An 8,681-nucleotide genomic window follows, 5' to 3' on the forward strand; every position below is an offset into this window, starting at 1 on the left:
GCCAAGAATCCTACGGTTCAAATAACCTCTCGGTGAATACATCTGATGGTTGGAGAGAAAGGTATTTTTGTTTGTTTTGTTTTCTGTTTTTCAAACCAGGGTTTCTTTGTGTAGCCCTGGCTGTCCTGGAATGAGCACTGGCCTCGAACTCACAGAGATCCTCCTGCCTCTGCCTCTGAGTGCTGGGATTAAAGGCGGGCCCTCGGCTAGAAATCAAGTTCTTAGCATATGAGCATTTGGCAGAGGCAGGGCATTTTATGTCCACAGCTGTAAAGGAAGACAATCTGCTTTACTCAAAGCAACTTACATATTAATCTTTAAAAAAAAAAAAATCTCACCAGCCTGGTCTACAGAGCTAGTTCCAGGACAGGCTCCAAAGCCACAGAGAAACCCTGTCTCGAAAAACCAAAAAAAATAAATAAATAAATAAATAAAAAAAAATCTCACAGAACCATCCAGAATGCTGTTTGGTCAAATATCTGGGCACTGTGACCCAGCTAAGAGGACATATAAAATTAACATAACTGAAATGACTTCGTAATGCAACAGGAATGGTGGCCGATACAGCTAGTGAGGCCCTCTTGTAGTGGACCCTTATTCTTGGTGCAGTGACCTACTCCAGGACATCCCAATACCACCCCAGAATACCTGCATGCTAAGGTTTCTTGCTCTTTTGGCAGGGGTAGGGGCGGGCAACTGAATCACGTCCAGTGTAATTAGTAATGGCAGTGCTTCACTTACACCCTCTTCCTAGCCAGCGTGCCCTCCTCAGCTGCTGCCAGGGCTGTGGCTTCGGTTTATCTTTGAGACCATTGAGGGAGGGTCCCCTATCCTAGCGGTGAACAGTCTTCATTCTAAACCGATGTGAACTTCCCTTCCCTTCTTCCACCCTTAGCTCCCCCGTCTTCCTGACGATGACTGACTGGCACAGGTATACAGGGTTCCTGTCTGGCCTCGAAGGCAGCCCTTTGGAACTCGGTGGTTCTTACCTGGGTGGCAGGGATGGCAAGCACCTTTTCGGGGAGGGAGTTCTTGGCTGAGGGGAGGGCTCCTTATCTTCAGGGAGGTTTTTGTGGCTCTGCCATGCCCTCTTCTGCACTCTCAACTCACTCCTGCTTCATTCCCCACAAAGAGCAGCTTCACCAGTTCTATGGGGGGGGCAGTAAGGGGGGGATGAGGACAGCTGCTTGTTGGGAAGAGAGACTTGGAGTTGGCCTTGAGTCCCACCCCCAAGACTTATTGGAATAGGAAATTGCCACTTTCTGCAGCCAGATAAGCTCTGATGAGAACAGCTGCCCCTGGGAGAGTGTTAAGAACCAAACCGAAAGCAAGCTGGTTTCCTGGTCAGCAGGCACCAGGCCTAGGCTAGGGTTTGTAGTCTCCACTGCTGCCTGGGCCTGTGGTGTGCTGAGTCACCACCCTAGAAGCCCTCAGTGGGGTTTTTCCATAACTTTGAGGTTTGGAAATGTCCCAGGCTCTCCTGCTCTAGTTGGAATCTCATCTCTGGCGTTCCCAGAGGCTTTCTGCCCTCTCTGGGAAACAGCTGCTCAAAGACAGAAAGTAAGTGAAAGCTAGGGCAAAGGTGAGGTGAGAGGGGTTAGGAAGAGGACCCAGCGGAGAGGGGGATTGTGGGATGGAGAATGGCTCCTTGCTGCTCTCAAAGAACCTTCTATTCCACCTGACTGGAGAAGATAATCAACAATTTCTTCCCTTCCTTCCCCTCCTTTTCCTCCCTCCCTTGCTCCCTAGCCTCCCTCCTCCCTCCCTCCCTCCCTTGCTCCCTAGCCTCCCTCCTCCCTCCCTCCTTCCCTCCCTCCCTTTTTTTCTTTTTTTGGTTTTTTCAAGACAGGGTTTCTCTGTGCAGTCCTTGCTGTTCTGGAACTCACTCTGTAGACCAGTTGGCCTCGAACTCAGAGATCTGCCTGCCTCTAAAGGCATGTGCCACCATCAGCAGGCCAACAAAGGCTTCTTAACAGCAAGGCTGCAATGACAGGGCATTAAGCTGTTCCCTTAGAAGAACTGCTTACAACTTTCTTCTCTAAGAAGGATTTAGAAGAAAAAAAATGCCGGGCGGTGGTGGCAAATACTTTTAATCCCAGCACTCGGAAGGCAGGTGGATCCCTATGAGTTCGAGGCCAGCCTGGTCTACAAGAGCTAGTTCCAGGACAGGCTCCAAAGCTACGGAGAAACCCTGTCTCAAAAAACCACCACCACCAACAACAACAAAAAGACTTAGGACAGGGTTCGGGTGTCAGAGGGACCTGGTTAAAAACCTCATTCTGTTCTTATACATTCTGTGGTGCTGGGAAAGTGGGAAAGCTACTCCCAGCTTAGAACCAATTTCTTCATCCATGAATAATCATGCCCTCTGTGCATGTTTGCTTTCTAGAATGGGGCAAGGAGGCATCCAGAGGCAGAAAAGAGCTTGGTAGGACATGAGTGCGGAGGGAAAAGCCAACTTCACCAGAATAGCTACGGTAGCCACGGTGGTAGATTTAGGGCCATTGCAATTCCTTCTAAAGTAGATTTCACTATTTATATACCCCCACACCCTAGGTCTGGATGGAGCCTCCAGCTAACTCTTATTTAGTGATCTGAGATGGCGCACAAAATGGCCTATATGCCATCCCTCTCCAACAGAAGGCCTTGACAGTCATGGCTTTTGGCTTTTTTGTTTGTTTGTGTTTTGAGACAGGGTTTTACTACGTAGCCACCACTGTCCTGGAACTCACTCTATAGACTAGGCTGGCTTCAAACTCACAGAGATCTGCCTGCTTTGCTTTATGGAGTCCTGGGATTAAAGGTGTGTGGCACTTCCACCCGGCCTTGACAGTCACTGTGCAAGAGTCCTTAGGCCTGTGAGGAGGATTTCCAAAAAGATGCTGCTTTGTAGGTGTCTCGGGCTTGCATGGCTGGGGGTGGAGGTGTTTTCTCAATGAGCGAAGTCCTGCTGTGGTTACTTGAACCACTGAACAGAGAACAGGTTTGGCGTGGACGTGCCTATGGGGAATAATCATTAGCTTGGTGGACTGGTTTCACTGGAGGTGGCAAGACCCTGGGAGATAAAGGTTCTGGTGTAAGTAGCTTAAGTTTAAAGAGATCTTAGGACCTTCAGTAGGAATGTGAGAAATGAGCCAGGTAAGAAAGCAGCCAGTGAACTGGGTTACTATGTTACCATAACAAATCATTATATGAATACATCAGCATAAAAAGATGAGAGGTCTCTTGGCTCCATGACTTTGGGCCTGGGCAATGGGTGTGCACCATGGCAGAAGTGTGTGGTAGGGCTAACGGCTCACTTCATGGTGGCGAGGAATTAGAAAGGAGAAAGAGACCATGTCCCACAGCCTCCCTTGAGGGCACACTCCAGACTAGGAGTCCTTGCTACGCCTACCAGTTAAAGGTTCTGTTACATTTTCGCAGAACCAAGTGAGAGGAGCAAATCTTTAACCCATGGGCTACTGGAGCCATTTTACACAGCAGGACAAATCCGGCAGTGTTGAGCAGACTCCTGGGGTAGGACATTAACTGCTGACTCCAGGTGGACAGAAGGAGGTCAAGAGGCTGGAGAAAGTGTGCGGGCAAAGACCCACGGGTGCTGCTGGTTGCAGGTAGTAAGAGCCAAGTGTTTGCTACTTATGTGGTCATGAGGACCTCAGGGGAAGGAGGGAGGGAGTTTCCGTTGGAGAGCTGGGCCATCGGCTGTCTTCTAAGGAACAAATGGGTAGTTTAAAGATTTTCTTGAAATCCCAGAGTTGGGCAGATTCCTTGTCAAACTCCGCACTATCATGTAACAAGGTGATTATAAGGTGGTCCCCACTTGCTGTTCCAATCTGAACTGACACCCTGTACCTGGTGGATTTATAGCTGTTTCCAATGAGGAGTGAGCTCTGGTTCGAGTCTGTAGCTTGCTTTGGCCAGTGGAAAGTGCTGGAAGTCATGCTGAGTCCTTTTTGAGCTTAGGCTTTAAAAGACCCCATCTGCTTTTACATGGCCGCTTAGACATTGTTGTGTGAACAAGGTGAGCCTATGGGAGTGTAAGAGACCTCAGGGAGATAGAGATGGGCTCTAGATCAGGCCTAATTAGCCCAGCCACTAGCTCGCTGAAACATGCCAGCCAGCCCAGGCAATATCAGAAGGTGCCTCCTCATCTCATAGCTGATCAGGGACACATGATGACCCAGACAATAAGAGGTGGCTTATCTGATCTAGACTGGTAAATTCATGACATTCAAGCCTATTTATTTTATTTTATTTATTTATTTTTTTGAGACAGGGTTTCTCTGTAGCTTTGGAGACTGTCCTGGAACTCACTTTGTAGATCAGGCTGGCCTCAAACTCACAGAGATCCACCTGTCTCTGCCTCCCAAGTGCTGGGATTAAAGCCTGTACTACCACCACCCAGAAAAGCCTCTTTATTTTGAAGGAATTTTTTCTTTACTGTCCAGCTAACCAATACATTCGAGTCATTGGACACTCAGGCTGACTCGATACTGAAAGCATCTTGCAGCCTACTTAAGGCCTCCACAAAAGGCTCTCTTGTGACCCCGGCCAGCTTACATTTTGGCTTCTTCCTTATTGATGGAGCTCCCTGGGCACTCTTCCATCTCTGTTCTGTGTTCTTCTTTGAGATCTCTTTCTGTCTGTGTATGCACGTGTGTGTGTGTGTGTGTGTGTATGTGTGTGTCTATATCTGTGTCTGCACATGCATTTATACATATACCCACGACCTCTAAACGGTTCTTTTTTTTCCTTTATGTTTTGTGCAGAGCTGGAAATGGAGCCCCAGGCCTTGCATACACAAGGTGAGTGCTCTTCTATTGGGCCATATCCTCAGCTTGTATCTCACATCAGGTTAGTCTGCCCTTGTTAAGGACCCCCTGAGGCCCAGACTGCACTTTAGTCCCTTCATTGCCCCCCTTTCCTTAAAGCTGTTCCTAGTGTCCATTCTAGGTTATGAGAATCCAGCTCTGTGCATTTGGTTAAATACCCCTGAATATAGCAAGAACGGTGAGCCTCAGCCCCCAACAACCAGAGCTAAAATTAGCATATCTGGCTGGGTCAGATTTCCTGCCCTTTTAGGGCCCCTCCCTACTCAATAGCTCTCTTCCTTGTGACTTGAGCTGGTCATGGGACCATCTCCCTCTCACTATCTAGAACCTGATGAACCAGAATGACTTAGGACACCGCCCAGATCTCTGGTCTCTTCGTCATAGCATTTACTGACCAGGGCATTTGGTCACCAACCACAGACACTAACTCTGGCCTAAGTGGAGAGGAGTTTATTGGTCGGTTACCGGGTGCCTTGTGAGAGTCCTCAGAAGGACTGAGCATGAGGAAACCGTGCCTCCTAGCTGCCATTGGCACCACTCCTTATGGCTGTGCTCTCAGCTGTCCAGACTCCGAGCTCTGGAAGCATGACTGAGAGAAGGCTGAGCTTGGCTCTGGGCCTGTGCCCTTGTCACCAGAAAAAGCAAATCATTAGACCACTCAACCTCCTTTCTTTTCTTTTTTGTTTTTTCGAGATAGGGTTTCTCTGTGTAGCCCTAGCTGTACTGGAACTCTCTCTGTAGACCAGGTTGGCCTGTAACTCACAGAGTTATGCTTGACTCTGTCTTGGGAATGTTGGGATTAAAGGTGTGCACTACCACCATCCAGCTTCAGCCTGCTTTCTTATAAAATGCAGGACTACATGCCTAGAGATGGCAACACCTACAGTGAGGTGGATCCTCTTACATCAACCATTAATTGAGAAAATGTTCCACAGATTTGCCTAAGGACCATTTTGATGGAGGCATCTTCTCATACCCCGCTTCCCCATTAGCTCACGTCGAGTTGATAAACAACTAACCAGCATACTGTTCCACCGCAGTGCCTGATCTCTCCTCTCTCCTGGCCCTGTTGCCCATTCTTCTTCGTCGGTTATGTTCTGACTCGAGATTTAAAGAGTTCAAAGTTAACTGTGTCAGGGAGGGGGTGTGAAGCTACGCAGATAAGTCAGCGTCAGTGTTTGAAGCTTTGAAGAAGTCAGCTCAGGATTGCATCAGTGTTAGAGGAATCAAAGCTAGGAGATTAGCAGCACCCTAAGAATCCTCTGAAAGGAAACTGACTATGGTTTGTTCAGATTCTAGGAAATATTCATGTGGTATGAAAGAAAGCCTCAAGACAAGCCGGTAAAAGAAAATGCATGCTGCAAGAACACACTTCTAGAACACGAGCTCATGAATATGAGTAATACCTGAGGCGGCTCTAAGAGTACGGAAAAGGCAATTGCCTCAGGGGAAACAGGACAAAGGCAAAGGATCTGAAGCCTTACCTGTAATAACCTTTTTTCTCCAAGACAGGATTTCTCTGTGTAGCCCTAGCTGTCCTGGAACTCACACTGTAGACCAAGTTGGCCTCAAACTCACAGAGATCCACCTGCTTCTGCCTCCTGAGAGCTGGGATTAAAGGGGTGCACTCCCCACACCCGACTACATAATTGAATCATTAAAAATCGAGTATGAGGAGCTGGATAAATGCATTGGCTGCTCTTCTAGAAGTCCCAGATTCAGTCCTCAGCACCTAATGGCATTGCACAACTTTTTGTAACTTCAGTTTCATGGGCTCCAATGCCCTCTTCTGACTTTTGTGGACAGTGGGTACACATACGAGGTACACATACATGCATGCAGGCATAGCACTCCTACACATAAAAGCAAATAAGTAAATCTTTAAAAATTCAATTTGACTTATTTATACCACTTTTTGTGTTTATGTTTTCAGAACCATGCTGGGAGAGATATTGCTCAACTAACCAAGCAATATTGGCTATGTATATGTATATTGGCTATGTATATGTGACATAATTAGACTCCTCTGGTTTAGCCATTTACAAATGGTGCCATTGTTTTCTCCATTTTAGCCATATGACTGCACGTGATCAAAGATGATTGCCATATACCGAATGATCCAGGCTCCGTACAGCTACTCACCTTCTCTGTTAGTATTCTTGGTACATGCCCAAGCTATGTGATCTTAAACAAATGACCTAACCTCTCTGACATTCGGCTGTTATCCTGGCCAGGGTTTTCAGAGGGAGAGCTTGAGGAAAAGGTTTGTGAAGAGGTAGTTTGTTTGAGAATGTGACTACAGGAAGCAGGAAAGATAGACGGGGACTGAATCCTAGAAGAACACCTGTATAAGGAGGGTCAGCACACTGGCAAACGCTGTGGGTATCTAGGGCTTCGTGCCATCATGACCTTCCCCAGAAACCCTGAAATGTCTCAGAATCGTCTTCTGGAGAACAAGTACTTACCCACTGGCTCTTATCTCCTAACGGTCAAGGGAGACCCACAGACTCTAAGTTCCGCGTACTGATGAGCTACCAGTGCTTGAGATCGGTGCCCCCTTGGTTATCCTACTTCGCTGTATTCGGGAAACGTGTTCGCTAGGTTTTGGTCAACTTGTCACAATCTCGATTCATCTGAGAAGAAGGAACCACAATTCCAGAAGACTGGCCTGTAGGGCATTTCCTTTATTAATGGTTAATGTGGGAGAACCTAGTCGGTTGGTTGGTGCCACCATTGACTAGGTGGTCCTGGATGCTATATGAATGCAATCTGAGCAAACCATGTAGAACAAGTAAGGAAGCAGTTCTCTCCCATGACCTCTGCATTGGTTCCTGTCTCCACATTCTTGTCCTGCTTGAGTTCCTGGCCTGAATTCCTTGGATGATGAACTACAGTCTGAATGATGAAATAAACCCTTTCTCCCCCAAGTAGCTTTTGGTCATGGTGTTTGTCTTAGTTAGGTTTTCTATTGCTGTGAAGAGACACAATGACCACACTGACTCTTATAAAGGAAAGCATTTATTTGGGTCTGCTTGCAGTTCAGAGGTCTAGTTCATTATCATCATGGCAGGAAGCATGATGGCATGCAGGCAGACATGGTGCTGGAGATGTAGCTGAGAGTCCTGTGTCAGAATCCGCAGGCAGCTGAAAGAGCAAGTGAACCACATGGGTCAGGCTTGAGTATCAGACCTCCCAGTCTACCCCCCCCCCACCCACCGTGAGACACACTTCCTCCAACAAGACCACACCTACTCCACCAAGGCCACGCCTCCCAAGAGTGCCAGTCCCTATGAGCCTATAGAACCCTTTCATTCTAACTACCCCAGTGTTTTATCATGGCAACAGACACCCAAACCCAGACAGAAATTGGTGCCAAGAGCTGGGTGTCGCTGTGGCAGAACTGACTGTGTTTGGGGGAGGAATGTGGAAGGACTTTGGAATGGAAAAGCTAGTGAGTGTTCAGGGCTTAATGAGCGACTGTGGGGACTTAGATGATTGTGTGAGAGCGATGCAGATGGTGGGGACCCGACTTGTGAAGTTTCGTAGGGAAGCAAAGACGAACAGAGCTATTTGAACCATATTTTGAATTAAGAATTTGAGGTCCTGGTCAGCTGGAGCTGAATAATTGGCTGTGATTAAAAAGAAGCCAGCCAGCACAACTAAGGTGAAGTCTTTGCTTGGCTGGGATAATCAACGCCCATTAGCTAGTGCTGAGAAATTAGTAGTGATTAGGAAGAGACCAACAATGTTGAGGTAAAATCTCTCTGGACGGTAGTGGCACAGGCCTTTAATCCCAGGACTTGGGGGCAGAGGCAGGTGGATCTCAGTAAGTTCAAGGCCAGCCTGGTC

The 8,681-nt window shown here is 47.6% G+C and overlaps 1 long non-coding RNA gene across 1 annotated transcript; it reads left to right on the top strand.

The window, feature by feature from the left end:
* Positions 1–1,391: 1,391 nt before the first annotated feature.
* LOC142845076 (uncharacterized) lies at positions 1,392–7,745 on the top strand. The gene is made up of 3 exons (XR_012909801.1): positions 1,392–1,560; positions 4,770–4,805; positions 6,125–7,745. It is a non-coding gene; the product is annotated as an uncharacterized LOC142845076 (long non-coding RNA).
* Positions 7,746–8,681: the final 936 nt, after the last annotated feature.

This window comes from Microtus pennsylvanicus, chromosome 2 (genome assembly GCF_037038515.1).
Source record: "Microtus pennsylvanicus isolate mMicPen1 chromosome 2, mMicPen1.hap1, whole genome shotgun sequence".
NCBI classification, from domain to species: domain Eukaryota; kingdom Metazoa; phylum Chordata; class Mammalia; order Rodentia; family Cricetidae; genus Microtus; species Microtus pennsylvanicus.